Source organism: Pseudophryne corroboree, chromosome 1 (assembly GCF_028390025.1).
Source record: "Pseudophryne corroboree isolate aPseCor3 chromosome 1, aPseCor3.hap2, whole genome shotgun sequence".
Taxonomy (NCBI): Eukaryota; Metazoa; Chordata; class Amphibia; order Anura; family Myobatrachidae; genus Pseudophryne; species Pseudophryne corroboree.
The window spans coordinates 1,006,552,716-1,006,569,081 of NC_086444.1; the positions used below are offsets into that span (position 1 = coordinate 1,006,552,716).

The 16,366-nt window shown below is 35.3% G+C and overlaps 9 non-coding genes across 9 annotated transcripts; all 9 read right to left on the reverse strand.

Annotated features, from left to right (window-relative positions):
• Positions 1-795: 795 nt before the first annotated feature.
• On the reverse strand, positions 796-867 carry TRNAC-GCA (transfer RNA cysteine (anticodon GCA)). The gene has a single exon. It is a non-coding gene; the product is annotated as a tRNA-Cys (tRNA).
• Positions 868-2,450: 1,583 nt separating this feature from the next.
• On the reverse strand, positions 2,451-2,522 carry TRNAC-GCA (transfer RNA cysteine (anticodon GCA)). Its single transcript has one exon. It is a non-coding gene; the product is annotated as a tRNA-Cys (tRNA).
• Positions 2,523-4,929: 2,407 nt separating this feature from the next.
• On the reverse strand, positions 4,930-5,001 carry TRNAC-GCA (transfer RNA cysteine (anticodon GCA)). The gene has a single exon. It is a non-coding gene; the product is annotated as a tRNA-Cys (tRNA).
• A 1,584-nt stretch (positions 5,002-6,585) lies between these two features.
• TRNAC-GCA (transfer RNA cysteine (anticodon GCA)) lies at positions 6,586-6,657 on the reverse strand. Its single transcript has one exon. It is a non-coding gene; the product is annotated as a tRNA-Cys (tRNA).
• A 2,411-nt stretch (positions 6,658-9,068) lies between these two features.
• Positions 9,069-9,140, reverse strand: TRNAC-GCA (transfer RNA cysteine (anticodon GCA)). The gene has a single exon. It is a non-coding gene; the product is annotated as a tRNA-Cys (tRNA).
• Positions 9,141-10,724: 1,584 nt separating this feature from the next.
• TRNAC-GCA (transfer RNA cysteine (anticodon GCA)) lies at positions 10,725-10,796 on the reverse strand. The gene has a single exon. It is a non-coding gene; the product is annotated as a tRNA-Cys (tRNA).
• A 1,584-nt stretch (positions 10,797-12,380) lies between these two features.
• On the reverse strand, positions 12,381-12,452 carry TRNAC-GCA (transfer RNA cysteine (anticodon GCA)). Its single transcript has one exon. It is a non-coding gene; the product is annotated as a tRNA-Cys (tRNA).
• Positions 12,453-14,036: 1,584 nt separating this feature from the next.
• Positions 14,037-14,108, reverse strand: TRNAC-GCA (transfer RNA cysteine (anticodon GCA)). Its single transcript has one exon. It is a non-coding gene; the product is annotated as a tRNA-Cys (tRNA).
• A 1,584-nt stretch (positions 14,109-15,692) lies between these two features.
• TRNAC-GCA (transfer RNA cysteine (anticodon GCA)) lies at positions 15,693-15,764 on the reverse strand. Its single transcript has one exon. It is a non-coding gene; the product is annotated as a tRNA-Cys (tRNA).
• Between the last annotated feature and the right edge of the window lie 602 nt (positions 15,765-16,366).

Here is a 16,366-nt window from a genome sequence, read left to right on the forward strand (position 1 = left end):
CGACATGCACTCGAATGCTCAACAACTGATTTATGCCCCCTGGTCTTTCTAACTATAAGACCATACACATTGCAGCCTTGATGTAAAGGTTACTGTACTGTATTTCTTGTCCTGCAGGAGGTGAAGATGAGTCTGTTTCTTTATGGTAAAGGTTTGGAGTTATTAGTCAGGGCATAAATAGAGAGTTTACATACTGTAGGTATAATCTGTGAGCATGTTTAAAAAGAAACTTTGATCATCCTAAAGCTCCACTATTGTTCGTGCTAGTCAGAGTAGTATATATTGAAATCCAGTTGTGACATTGTTTTATTGAAGCCAAAGAGAACTAAAATACAAATTGTCACTAAACCAATATTAATAATTTCTGAAAACTAACTGATTGAGATACATTTTGGCAATAAAATAAAATATTTGATTTTTAGGTCAGTGGGCTCAGATGTTCTGAATGCATGTATGCCTTATGGACTAATTGCAAAATCAGTATGAGTTCAAAACATGGCTGCACCAAAAAAATTGTAATTCTGCCATGTTAATGCCCAATACTCCCTTATTTATCAAAGTTAGTTAGGAATAAAGCATTCATCCTTCATGTATAGTGATTTTATCCTGTATAATTCTCTATCAAATTAGCAGTCAAAACCTGCCACTGATACTGTACTTTCCTGAGGTAAAGTATTAAGTTGACATTTCAAAAAGTTTTGTTGCCTGACTGTCACTTGAGTATGTTTTTACATGACTTGAGTCCCAAACGAGGTATAGACTGCAAAGTGATGCTATACATTAAAAGCAAGTAATAGGGGGCACCTGGATTTGAACCAGGGACCTCCCGATCTGCAGTCGAATGCTCTACCACTGAGCTATACCCCCTGCTCTATCTCACTATAAGCACATACACATTGCAGCCTTGATGTATAGGTTACTGTACTGTATCTCTTGTCCTGCAGGAGGTGAAGATGAGTCTGTTTCTTTATGGTAATGCTTTGGGGTTATTAGTCAGGGCATAAATAGAGAGTTCACATACTGCAGGTATAATCTGTGAGCATGCTCAAAAAGAAACTTTGATCATCCTAAAGTTCCACTATAGTTAGTGCTAGTCAGAGTAGGATTTATTGAAATCCAGTTGTGACATTGTTTTATGGAAGCAAAACTGATCTAAAATACAAATTGTTACCAAACCAATATTAATAATTTCTGAAAACTATTTTATCATGGTACATTTTTGCTAAGAAAATAAAATATTTGAATTTTGGGTCAGTGGGCTCAGATGTTCTGAATGCATGTATGCCTTATGGACTAATTGCAAAATCAGTCGGAGTTGAAAACATGGCTGTACCAAATAATTTTGAATTCTGCCATGTTAATGCCCAATACTCCCTTATTTATCAAAGTTAGTTAGGAATAAAGCATTCATCCTTCATGTATAGTGATTTTATCCTGTATATTTCTCTATCAAATTAGCAGTCAAAACTTGCCACTGATACTGTACTTTCCTGAGGAAAAGTATTAAGTTGACATTTCAACATTTTTTGTTGCCTGACTGCCACTTGAGTATGTTTTTACATTACTTGAGTCCCAAACGAGGTATAGACTGCAAAGGGACGCTATACATTAAAAGCAAATTATAGGGGGCACCTGAATTTGAACCAGGGACCTCTTGACATGCACTCGAATGCTCAATAACTGATTTTTACCCTTTGCTCTTTCTAACTATAAGAACATACACATTGCAGCCTTGATGTAAAGGTTACTGTACTGTATTTTTTGTCCTGCAGGAGGTGAAGATGAGTCTGTTTCTTTATGGTAAAGGTTTGGAGTTATTAGTCAGGGCATAAATAGAGAGTTTACATACTGTAGGTATAATCTGTGAGCATGTTTAAAAAGAAACTTTGATCATCCTAAAGCTCCACTATTGTTCGTGCTAGTCAGAGTAGTATATATTGAAATCCAGTTGTGACATTGTTTTATGGAAGCCAAAGAGAACTAAAATACAAATTGTCACCAAACCAATATTAATAATTTCTGAAAACTAACTGATTGAGATACATTTTGGCAATAAAATAAAATATTAGATTTTTAGGTCAGTGGGCTCAGATGTTCTGAATGCATGTATGCCTTATGGACTAATTGCAAAATCAGTATGAGTTCAAAACATGGCTGCACCAAAAAAATTGTAATTCTGCCATGTTAATGCCCAATACTCCCTTATTTATCAAAGTTAGTTAGGAATAAAGCATTCATCCTTCATGTATAGTGATTTTATCCTGTATAATTCTCTATCAAATTAGCAGTCATAACCTGCCACTGATACTGTACTTTCCTGAGGTAAAGTATTAAGTTGACATTTCAACATTTTTTGTTGCCTGACTGCCACTTGAGTATGTTTTTACATTACTTGAGTCCCAAACGAGGTGTAGACTGCAAAGTGATGCTATACATTAATAGCAAGTAATAGGGGGCACCAGGATTTGAACCAGGGACCTCTCGATCTGCAGTCGAATGCTCTACCACTGAGCTATACCCCCTGCTCTTTCTCACTATAAGCACTTACACATTGCAGCCTTGATGTAAAGGTTACTGTACTGTATTTCTTGTCCTGCAGGAGGTGAAGATGAGTCTGTTTCTTTATGGTAATGCTTTGGAGTTATTAGTCAGGGCATAAATAGAGAGTTCACATACTGCAGGTATAATCTGTGAGCATACTCAAAAATAAACTTTGATCATCCTAAAGTTCCACTATAGTTAGTGCTAGACAGAGTAGGATTTATTGAAATCCAGTTGTGACATTGTTTTATTGAAGCAAAACTGATCTAAAATACAAATTGTTACCAAACCAATATTAATCATTTCTGGAAACTATTTTATCATGGTACATTTTTGCTAAGAAAATAAAATATTTTAATTTTGTGTCAGTGGGCTCAGATGTTCTGAATGCATGTATGCCTTATGGACTAATTGCAAAATCAGTCGGAGTTGAAAACATGGCTGTACCAAATAATTTTGAATTCTGCCATGTTAATGCCCAATACTCCCTTATTTATCAAAGTTAGTTAGGAATAAAGCATTCATCCTTCATGTACAGTTATTTTATGCTATATAATTCTCTATCAAAAGTAGCTGTAAAAACCTGCCACTGATACTGTACTTTCCTAAGGTAAAGTATTAAGTTGAAATGTCAACATTTTTTGTTGCCTGACTGCCACTTGAGTATGTTTTTACATTACTTGAGTCCCAAACGAGGTATAGACTGCAAAGGGACGCTATACATTAAAAGCAAATTATAGGGGGCACCTGGATTTGAACCAGGGACCTCTCGACATGCACTCGAATGCTCAACAACTGATTTATGCCCCCTGGTCTTTCTAACTATAAGACCATACACATTGCAGCCTTGATGTAAAGGTTACTGTACTGTATTTCTTGTCCTGCAGGAGGTGAAGATGAGTCTGTTTCTTTATGGTAAAGGTTTGGAGTTATTAGTCAGGGCATAAATAGAGAGTTTACATACTGTAGGTATAATCTGTGAGCATGTTTAAAAAGAAACTTTGATCATCCTAAAGCTCCACTATTGTTCGTGCTAGTCAGAGTAGTATATATTGAAATCCAGTTGTGACATTGTTTTATGGAAGCCAAAGAGAACTAAAATACAAATTGTCACTAAACCAATATTAATAATTTCTGAAAACTAACTGATTGAGATACATTTTGGCAATAAAATAAAATATTTGATTTTTAGGTCAGTGGGCTCAGATGTTCTGAATGCATGTATGCCTTATGGACTAATTGCAAAATCAGTATGAGTTCAAAACATGGCTGCACCAAAAAAATTGTAATTCTGCCATGTTAATGCCCAATACTCCCTTATTTATCAAAGTTAGTTAGGAATAAAGCATTCATCCTTCATGTATAGTGATTTTATCCTGTATATTTCTCTATCAAATTAGCAGTCAAAACTTGCCACTGATACTGTACTTTCCTGAGGAAAAGTATTAAGTTGACATTTCAACATTTTTTGTTGCCTGACTGCCACTTGAGTATGTTTTTACATTACTTGAGTCCCAAACGAGGTATAGACTGCAAAGGGACGCTATACATTAAAAGCAAATTACAGGGGGCACCTGGATTTGAACCAGGGACCTCTCGACATGCACTCGAATGCTCAACAACTGATTTATGCCGTCTGGTCTTTCTAACTATAAGACCATATACATTGCAGCCTTGATGTAAAGGTTACTGTACTGTATTTCTTGTCCTGCAGGAGGTGAAGATGAGTCTGTTTCTTTATGGTAAAGGTTTGGAGTTATTAGTCAGGGCATAGAGAGTCTACATACTGTAGGTATAATCTGTGAGCATGTTTAAAAAGAAACTTTGATCATTCTAAAGCTCCACTATTGTTCGTGCTAGTCAGAGTAGTATATATTGAAATCCAGTTGTGACATTGTTTTATGGAAGCCAAAGAGAACTAAAATACAAATTGTCACTAAACCAATATTAATAATTTCTGAAAACTAACTGATTGAGATACATTTTGGCAATAAAATCAAATATTTGATTTTTAGGTCAGTGGGCTCAGATGTTCTGAATGCATGTATGCCTTATGGACTAATTGCAAAATCAGTATGAGTTCAAAACATGGCTGCACCGAAAAAATTGTAATTCTGCCATGTTAATGCCCAATACTCCCTTATTTATCAAAGTTAGTTAGGAATAAAGCATTCATCCTTCATGTATAGTGATTTTATCCTGTATAATTCTCTATCAAATTAGCAGTCAAAACCTGCCACTGATACTGTTCTTTCCTGAGGTAAAGTATTAAGTTGACATTTCAACATTTTTTGTTGCCTGACTGCCACTTGAGTATGTTTTTACATTACTTGAGTCCCAAACGAGGTATAGACTGCAAAGTGATGCTATACATTAAAAGCAAGTAATAGGGGACACCCGGATTTGAACCAGGGACCTCTCGATCTGCAGTCGAATGCTTTATCACTGAGCTATACCCCCTGCTTTTTCTCATTATAAGCACTTACACATTGCAGCCTTGATGTAAAGGTTACTGTACTGTATTTCTTGTCCTGCAGGAGGTGAAGATGAGTCTGTTTCTTTATGGTAATGCTTTGGAGTTATTAGTCAGGGCATAAATAGAAAGTTCACATACTGCAGGTATAATCTGTGAGCATACTCAAAAAGAAACTTTGATCATCCTAAAGTTCCACTATAGTTAGTGCTAGTCATAGTAGGATTTATTGAAATCCAGTTGTGACATTGTTTTAAGGAAGCAAAACTGATCTAAAATACAAATTGTTACCAAACCAATATTAATAATTTCTGAAAACTATTTTATCATGGTACATTTTTGCTAAGAAAATAAAATATTTGAATTTTGGGTCAGTGGGCTCAGATGTTCTGAATGCATGTATGCCTTATGGACTAATTGCAAAATCAGTTGGAGTTGAAATCATGGCTGTACCAAATAATTTAGAATTCTGCCATGTTAATGCCCAATACTCTCTTATTTATCAAAGTTAGTTAGGAATAAAGCATTCATCCTTCATGTACAGTTATTTTATGCTGTATAATTCTCTATCAAAAGTAGCTGTAAAAACCTGCCACTGATACTGTACTTTCCTGAGGTAAAGTATTAAGTTGAAATGTCAACATTTTTTGTTGCCTGACTGCCACTTGAGTATGTTTTTACATTACTTGAGTCCCAAACGAGGTATAGACTGCAAAGGGACGCTATACATTAAAAGCAAATTATAGGGGGCACCTGGATTTGAACCAGGGACCTCTCGACATGCGCTCAAATGCTCAACAACAGATTTATGCCCCCTGGTCTTTCTAACTATAAGACCATACACATTGCAGCCTTGATGTAAAGGTTACTGTACTGTATTTCTTGTCCTGCAGGAGGTGAAGATGAGTCTGTTTCTTTATGGTAAAGGTTTGGAGTTATTAGTCAGGGCATAAATAGAGAGTTTACATACTGTAGTTATAATCTGTGAGCATGTTTAAAAAGAAACTTTGATCATCCTAAAGCTCCACTATTGTTCGTGCTAGTCAGAGTAGTATATATTGAAATCCAGTTGTGACATTGTTTTATGGAAGCCAAAGAGAACTAAAATACAAATTGTCACTAAACCAATATTAATAATTTCTGAAAACTAACTGATTGAGATACATTTTGGCAATAAAATCAAATATTTGATTTTTAGGTCAGTGGGCTCAGATGTTCTGAATGCATGTATGCCTTATGGACTAATTGCAAAATCAGTATGAGTTCAAAACATGGCTGCACCGAAAAAATTGTAATTCTGCCATGTTAATGCCCAATACTCCCTTATTTATCAAAGTTAGTTAGGAATAAAGCATTCATCCTTCATGTATAGTGATTTTATCCTGTATAATTCTCTATCAAATTAGCAGTCAAAACCTGCCACTGATACTGTTCTTTCCTGAGGTAAAGTATTAAGTTGACATTTCAACATTTTTTGTTGCCTGACTGCCACTTGAGTATGTTTTTACATTACTTGAGTCCCAAACGAGGTATAGACTGCAAAGTGATGCTATACATTAAAAGCAAGTAATAGGGGACACCCGGATTTGAACCAGGGACCTCTCGATCTGCAGTCGAATGCTTTATCACTGAGCTATACCCCCTGCTTTTTCTCATTATAAGCACTTACACATTGCAGCCTTGATGTAAAGGTTACTGTACTGTATTTCTTGTCCTGCAGGAGGTGAAGATGAGTCTGTTTCTTTATGGTAATGCTTTGGAGTTATTAGTCAGGGCATAAATAGAAAGTTCACATACTGCAGGTATAATCTGTGAGCATACTCAAAAAGAAACTTTGATCATCCTAAAGTTCCACTATAGTTAGTGCTAGTCATAGTAGGATTTATTGAAATCCAGTTGTGACATTGTTTTAAGGAAGCAAAACTGATCTAAAATACAAATTGTTACCAAACCAATATTAATAATTTCTGAAAACTATTTTATCATGGTACATTTTTGCTAAGAAAATAAAATATTTGAATTTTGGGTCAGTGGGCTCAGATGTTCTGAATGCATGTATGCCTTATGGACTAATTGCAAAATCAGTTGGAGTTGAAATCATGGCTGTACCAAATAATTTAGAATTCTGCCATGTTAATGCCCAATACTCTCTTATTTATCAAAGTTAGTTAGGAATAAAGCATTCATCCTTCATGTACAGTTATTTTATGCTGTATAATTCTCTATCAAAAGTAGCTGTAAAAACCTGCCACTGATACTGTACTTTCCTGAGGTAAAGTATTAAGTTGAAATGTCAACATTTTTTGTTGCCTGACTGCCACTTGAGTATGTTTTTACATTACTTGAGTCCCAAACGAGGTATAGACTGCAAAGGGACGCTATACATTAAAAGCAAATTATAGGGGGCACCTGGATTTGAACCAGGGACCTCTCGACATGCGCTCAAATGCTCAACAACAGATTTATGCCCCCTGGTCTTTCTAACTATAAGACCATACACATTGCAGCCTTGATGTAAAGGTTACTGTACTGTATTTCTTGTCCTGCAGGAGGTGAAGATGAGTCTGTTTCTTTATGGTAAAGGTTTGGAGTTATTAGTCAGGGCATAAATAGAGAGTTTACATACTGTAGTTATAATCTGTGAGCATGTTTAAAAAGAAACTTTGATCATCCTAAAGCTCCACTATTGTTCGTGCTAGTCAGAGTAGTATATATTGAAATCCAGTTGTGACATTGTTTTATGGAAGCCAAAGAGAACTAAAATACAAATTGTCACTAAACCAATATTAATAATTTCTGAAAACTAACTGATTTAGATACATTTTGGCAATAAAATAAAATATTAGATTTTTAGGTCAGTGGGCTCAGATGTTCTGAATGCATGTATGCCTTATGGACTAATTGCAAAATCAGTATGAGTTCAAAACATGGCTGCACCAAAAAAATTGTAATTCTGCCATGTTAATGCCCAATACTCCCTTATTTATCAAAGTTAGTTAGGAATAAAGCATTCATCTTTCATGTATAGTGATTTTATCCTGTATAATTCTCTATCAAATTAGCAGTCAAAACCTGCCACTGATACTGTACTTTCCTTAGGTAAAGTATTAAGTTGACATTTCAACATTTTTTGTTGCCTGACTGCCACTTGAGTATGTTTTTACATTACTTGAGTCCCAAACGAGGTATAGACTGCAAAGGGACGCTATACATTAAAAGCAAATTATAGGGGGCACCTGGATTTGAACCAGGGACCTCTCGACATGCACTTGAATGCTCAACAACTGATTTATGCCCCCTGGTCTTTCTAACTATAAGACCATACACATTGCAGCCTTGATGTAAAGGTTACTGTACTGTATTTCTTGTCCTGCAGGAGGTGAAGATGAGCCTGTTTCTTTATGGTAAAGGTTTGGAGTTATTAGTCAGGGCATAAATAGAGAGTTTACATACTGTAGGTATAATCTGTGAGCATGTTTAAAAAGAAACTTTGATCATCCTAAAGCTCCACTATTGTTCGTGCTAGTCAGAGTAGTATATATTGAAATCCAGTTGTGACATTGTTTTATGGAAGCCAAAGAGAACTAAAATACAAATTGTCACTAAACCAATATTAATAATTTCTGAAAACTAACTGATTGAGATACATTTTGGCAATAAAATCAAATATTTGATTTTTAGGTCAGTGGGCTCAGATGTTCTGAATGCATGTATGCCTTATGGACTAATTGCAAAATCAGTATGAGTTCAAAACATGGCTGCACCGAAAAAATTGTAATTCTGCCATGTTAATGCCCAATACTCCCTTATTTATCAAAGTTAGTTAGGAATAAAGCATTCATCCTTCATGTATAGTGATTTTATCCTGTATAATTCTCTATCAAATTAGCAGTCAAAACCTGCCACTGATACTGTTCTTTCCTGAGGTAAAGTATTAAGTAGACATTTCAACATTTTTTGTTGCCTGACTGCCACTTGAGTATGTTTTTACATTACTTGAGTCCCAAACGAGGTATAGACTGCAAAGTGATGCTATACATTAAAAGCAAGTAATAGGGGACAACCGGATTTGAACCAGGGACCTCTCGATCTGCAGTCGAATGCTTTATCACTGAGCTATACCCCCTGCTTTTTCTCATTATAAGCACTTACACATTGCAGCCTTGATGTAAAGGTTACTGTACTGTATTTCTTGTCCTGCAGGAGGTGAAGATGAGTCTGTTTCTTTATGGTAATGCTTTGGAGTTATTAGTCAGGGCATAAATAGAAAGTTCACATACTGCAGGTATAATCTGTGAGCATACTCAAAAAGAAACTTTGATCATCCTAAAGTTCCACTATAGTTAGTGCTAGTCATAGTAGGATTTATTGAAATCCAGTTGTGACATTGTTTTAAGGAAGCAAAACTGATCTAAAATACAAATTGTTACCAAACCAATATTAATAATTTCTGAAAACTATTTTATCATGGTACATTTTTGCTAAGAAAATAAAATATTTGAATTTTGGGTCAGTGGGCTCAGATGTTCTGAATGCATGTATGCCTTATGGACTAATTGCAAAATCAGTTGGAGTTGAAATCATGGCTGTACCAAATAATTTAGAATTCTGCCATGTTAATGCCCAATACTCTCTTATTTATCAAAGTTAGTTAGGAATAAAGCATTCATCCTTCATGTACAGTTATTTTATGCTGTATAATTCTCTATCAAAAGTAGCTGTAAAAACCTGCCACTGATACTGTACTTTCCTGAGGTAAAGTATTAAGTTGACATTTCAACATTTTTTGTTGCCTGACTGCCACTTGAGTATGTTTTTACATTACTTGAGTCCCAAACGAGGTATAGACTGCAAAGGGACGCTATACATTAAAAGCAAATTATAGGGGGCACCTGGATTTGAACCAGGGACCTCTCGACATGCACTTGAATGCTCAACAACTGATTTATGCCCCCTGGTCTTTCTAACTATAAGACCATACACATTGCAGCCTTGATGTAAAGGTTACTGTACTGTATTTCTTGTCCTGCAGGAGGTGAAGATGAGTCTGTTTCTTTATGGTAAAGGTTTGGAGTTATTAGTCAGGGCATAAATAGAGAGTTTACATACTGTAGGTATAATCTGTGAGCATGTTTAAAAAGAAACTTTGATCATCCTAAAGCTCCACTATTGTTCGTGCTAGTCAGAGTAGTATATATTGAAATCCAGTTGTGACATTGTTTTATGGAAGCCAAAGAGAACTAAAATACAAATTGTCACTAAACCAATATTAATAATTTCTGAAAACTAACTGATTGAGATACATTTTGGCAATAAAATCAAATATTTGATTTTTAGGTCAGTGGGCTCAGATGTTCTGAATGCATGTATGCCTTATGGACTAATTGCAAAATCAGTATGAGTTCAAAACATGGCTGCACCGAAAAAATTGTAATTCTGCCATGTTAATGCCCAATACTCCCTTATTTATCAAAGTTAGTTAGGAATAAAGCATTCATCCTTCATGTATAGTGATTTTATCCTGTATAATTCTCTATCAAATTAGCAGTCAAAACCTGCCACTGATACTGTTCTTTCCTGAGGTAAAGTATTAAGTTGACATTTCAACATTTTTTGTTGCCTGACTGCCACTTGAGTATGTTTTTACATTACTTGAGTCCCAAACGAGGTATAGACTGCAAAGTGATGCTATACATTAAAAGCAAGTAATAGGGGACACCCGGATTTGAACCAGGGACCTCTCGATCTGCAGTCGAATGCTTTATCACTGAGCTATACCCCCTGCTTTTTCTCATTATAAGCACTTACACATTGCAGCCTTGATGTAAAGGTTACTGTACTGTATTTCTTGTCCTGCAGGAGGTGAAGATGAGTCTGTTTCTTTATGGTAATGCTTTGGAGTTATTAGTCAGGGCATAAATAGAAAGTTCACATACTGCAGGTATAATCTGTGAGCATACTCAAAAAGAAACTTTGATCATCCTAAAGTTCCACTATAGTTAGTGCTAGTCATAGTAGGATTTATTGAAATCCAGTTGTGACATTGTTTTAAGGAAGCAAAACTGATCTAAAATACAAATTGTTACCAAACCAATATTAATAATTTCTGAAAACTATTTTATCATGGTACATTTTTGCTAAGAAAATAAAATATTTGAATTTTGGGTCAGTGGGCTCAGATGTTCTGAATGCATGTATGCCTTATGGACTAATTGCAAAATCAGTTGGAGTTGAAATCATGGCTGTACCAAATAATTTAGAATTCTGCCATGTTAATGCCCAATACTCTCTTATTTATCAAAGTTAGTTAGGAATAAAGCATTCATCCTTCATGTACAGTTATTTTATGCTGTATAATTCTCTATCAAAAGTAGCTGTAAAAACCTGCCACTGATACTGTACTTTCCTGAGGTAAAGTATTAAGTTGAAATGTCAACATTTTTTGTTGCCTGACTGCCACTTGAGTATGTTTTTACATTACTTGAGTCCCAAACGAGGTATAGACTGCAAAGGGACGCTATACATTAAAAGCAAATTATAGGGGGCACCTGGATTTGAACCAGGGACCTCTCGACATGCGCTCAAATGCTCAACAACAGATTTATGCCCCCTGGTCTTTCTAACTATAAGACCATACACATTGCAGCCTTGATGTAAAGGTTACTGTACTGTATTTCTTGTCCTGCAGGAGGTGAAGATGAGTCTGTTTCTTTATGGTAAAGGTTTGGAGTTATTAGTCAGGGCATAAATAGAGAGTTTACATACTGTAGTTATAATCTGTGAGCATGTTTAAAAAGAAACTTTGATCATCCTAAAGCTCCACTATTGTTCGTGCTAGTCAGAGTAGTATATATTGAAATCCAGTTGTGACATTGTTTTATGGAAGCCAAAGAGAACTAAAATACAAATTGTCACTAAACCAATATTAATAATTTCTGAAAACTAACTGATTGAGATACATTTTGGCAATAAAATCAAATATTTGATTTTTAGGTCAGTGGGCTCAGATGTTCTGAATGCATGTATGCCTTATGGGCTAATTGCAAAATCAGTATGAGTTCAAAACATGGCTGCACCGAAAAAATTGTAATTCTGCCATGTTAATGCCCAATACTCCCTTATTTATCAAAGTTAGTTAGGAATAAAGCATTCATCCTTCATGTATAGTGATTTTATCCTGTATAATTCTCTATCAAATTAGCAGTCAAAACCTGCCACTGATACTGTTCTTTCCTGAGGTAAAGTATTAAGTTGACATTTCAACATTTTTTGTTGCCTGACTGCCACTTGAGTATGTTTTTACATTACTTGAGTCCCAAACGAGGTATAGACTGCAAAGTGATGCTATACATTAAAAGCAAGTAATAGGGGACACCCGGATTTGAACCAGGGACCTCTCGATCTGCAGTCGAATGCTTTATCACTGAGCTATACCCCCTGCTTTTTCTCATTATAAGCACTTACACATTGCAGCCTTGATGTAAAGGTTACTGTACTGTATTTCTTGTCCTGCAGGAGGTGAAGATGAGTCTGTTTCTTTATGGTAATGCTTTGGAGTTATTAGTCAGGGCATAAATAGAAAGTTCACATACTGCAGGTATAATCTGTGAGCATACTCAAAAAGAAACTTTGATCATCCTAAAGTTCCACTATAGTTAGTGCTAGTCATAGTAGGATTTATTGAAATCCAGTTGTGACATTGTTTTAAGGAAGCAAAACTGATCTAAAATACAAATTGTTACCAAACCAATATTAATAATTTCTGAAAACTATTTTATCATGGTACATTTTTGCTAAGAAAATAAAATATTTGAATTTTGGGTCAGTGGGCTCAGATGTTCTGAATGCATGTATGCCTTATGGACTAATTGCAAAATCAGTTGGAGTTGAAATCATGGCTGTACCAAATAATTTAGAATTCTGCCATGTTAATGCCCAATACTCTCTTATTTATCAAAGTTAGTTAGGAATAAAGCATTCATCCTTCATGTACAGTTATTTTATGCTGTATAATTCTCTATCAAAAGTAGCTGTAAAAACCTGCCACTGATACTGTACTTTCCTGAGGTAAAGTATTAAGTTGAAATGTCAACATTTTTTGTTGCCTGACTGCCACTTGAGTATGTTTTTACATTACTTGAGTCCCAAACGAGGTATAGACTGCAAAGGGACGCTATACATTAAAAGCAAATTATAGGGGGCACCTGGATTTGAACCAGGGACCTCTCGACATGCGCTCAAATGCTCAACAACAGATTTATGCCCCCTGGTCTTTCTAACTATAAGACCATACACATTGCAGCCTTGATGTAAAGGTTACTGTACTGTATTTCTTGTCCTGCAGGAGGTGAAGATGAGTCTGTTTCTTTATGGTAAAGGTTTGGAGTTATTAGTCAGGGCATAAATAGAGAGTTTACATACTGTAGTTATAATCTGTGAGCATGTTTAAAAAGAAACTTTGATCATCCTAAAGCTCCACTATTGTTCGTGCTAGTCAGAGTAGTATATATTGAAATCCAGTTGTGACATTGTTTTATGGAAGCCAAAGAGAACTAAAATACAAATTGTCACTAAACCAATATTAATAATTTCTGAAAACTAACTGATTGAGATACATTTTGGCAATAAAATCAAATATTTGATTTTTAGGTCAGTGGGCTCAGATGTTCTGAATGCATGTATGCCTTATGGACTAATTGCAAAATCAGTATGAGTTCAAAACATGGCTGCACCGAAAAAATTGTAATTCTGCCATGTTAATGCCCAATACTCCCTTATTTATCAAAGTTAGTTAGGAATAAAGCATTCATCCTTCATGTATAGTGATTTTATCCTGTATAATTCTCTATCAAATTAGCAGTCAAAACCTGCCACTGATACTGTTCTTTCCTGAGGTAAAGTATTAAGTTGACATTTCAACATTTTTTGTTGCCTGACTGCCACTTGAGTATGTTTTTACATTACTTGAGTCCCAAACGAGGTATAGACTGCAAAGTGATGCTATACATTAAAAGCAAGTAATAGGGGACACCCGGATTTGAACCAGGGACCTCTCGATCTGCAGTCGAATGCTTTATCACTGAGCTATACCCCCTGCTTTTTCTCATTATAAGCACTTACACATTGCAGCCTTGATGTAAAGGTTACTGTACTGTATTTCTTGTCCTGCAGGAGGTGAAGATGAGTCTGTTTCTTTATGGTAATGCTTTGGAGTTATTAGTCAGGGCATAAATAGAAAGTTCACATACTGCAGGTATAATCTGTGAGCATACTCAAAAAGAAACTTTGATCATCCTAAAGTTCCACTATAGTTAGTGCTAGTCATAGTAGGATTTATTGAAATCCAGTTGTGACATTGTTTTAAGGAAGCAAAACTGATCTAAAATACAAATTGTTACCAAACCAATATTAATAATTTCTGAAAACTATTTTATCATGGTACATTTTTGCTAAGAAAATAAAATATTTGAATTTTGGGTCAGTGGGCTCAGATGTTCTGAATGCATGTATGCCTTATGGACTAATTGCAAAATCAGTTGGAGTTGAAATCATGGCTGTACCAAATAATTTAGAATTCTGCCATGTTAATGCCCAATACTCTCTTATTTATCAAAGTTAGTTAGGAATAAAGCATTCATCCTTCATGTACAGTTATTTTATGCTGTATAATTCTCTATCAAAAGTAGCTGTAAAAACCTGCCACTGATACTGTACTTTCCTGAGGTAAAGTATTAAGTTGAAATGTCAACATTTTTTGTTGCCTGACTGCCACTTGAGTATGTTTTTACATTACTTGAGTCCCAAACGAGGTATAGACTGCAAAGGGACGCTATACATTAAAAGCAAATTATAGGGGGCACCTGGATTTGAACCAGGGACCTCTCGACATGCGCTCAAATGCTCAACAACAGATTTATGCCCCCTGGTCTTTCTAACTATAAGACCATACACATTGCAGCCTTGATGTAAAGGTTACTGTACTGTATTTCTTGTCCTGCAGGAGGTGAAGATGAGTCTGTTTCTTTATGGTAAAGGTTTGGAGTTATTAGTCAGGGCATAAATAGAGAGTTTACATACTGTAGTTATAATCTGTGAGCATGTTTAAAAAGAAACTTTGATCATCCTAAAGCTCCACTATTGTTCGTGCTAGTCAGAGTAGTATATATTGAAATCCAGTTGTGACATTGTTTTATGGAAGCCAAAGAGAACTAAAATACAAATTGTCACTAAACCAATATTAATAATTTCTGAAAACTAACTGATTGAGATACATTTTGGCAATAAAATCAAATATTTGATTTTTAGGTCAGTGGGCTCAGATGTTCTGAATGCATGTATGCCTTATGGACTAATTGCAAAATCAGTATGAGTTCAAAACATGGCTGCACCGAAAAAATTGTAATTCTGCCATGTTAATGCCCAATACTCCCTTATTTATCAAAGTTAGTTAGGAATAAAGCATTCATCCTTCATGTATAGTGATTTTATCCTGTATAATTCTCTATCAAATTAGCAGTCAAAACCTGCCACTGATACTGTTCTTTCCTGAGGTAAAGTATTAAGTTGACATTTCAACATTTTTTGTTGCCTGACTGCCACTTGAGTATGTTTTTACATTACTTGAGTCCCAAACGAGGTATAGACTGCAAAGTGATGCTATACATTAAAAGCAAGTAATAGGGGACACCCGGATTTGAACCAGGGACCTCTCGATCTGCAGTCGAATGCTTTATCACTGAGCTATACCCCCTGCTTTTTCTCATTATAAGCACTTACACATTGCAGCCTTGATGTAAAGGTTACTGTACTGTATTTCTTGTCCTGCAGGAGGTGAAGATGAGTCTGTTTCTTTATGGTAATGCTTTGGAGTTATTATTCAGGGCATAAATAGAAAGTTCACATACTGCAGGTATAATCTGTGAGCATACTCAAAAAGAAACTTTGATCATCCTAAAGTTCCACTATAGTTAGTGCTAGTCATAGTAGGATTTATTGAAATCCAGTTGTGACATTGTTTTAAGGAAGCAAAACTGATCTAAAATACAAATTGTTACCAAACCAATATTAATAATTTCTGAAAACTATTTTATCATGGTACATTTTTGCTAAGAAAATAAAATATTTGAATTTTGGGTCAGTGGGCTCAGATGTTCTGAATGCATGTATGCCTTATGGACTAATTGCAAAATCAGTTGGAGTTGAAATCATGGCTGTACCAAATAATTTAGAATTCTGCCATGTTAATGCCCAATACTCTCTTATTTATCAAAGTTAGTTAGGAATAAAGCATTCATCCTTCATGTACAGTTATTTTATGCTGTATAATTCTCTATCAAAAGTAGCTGTAAAAAC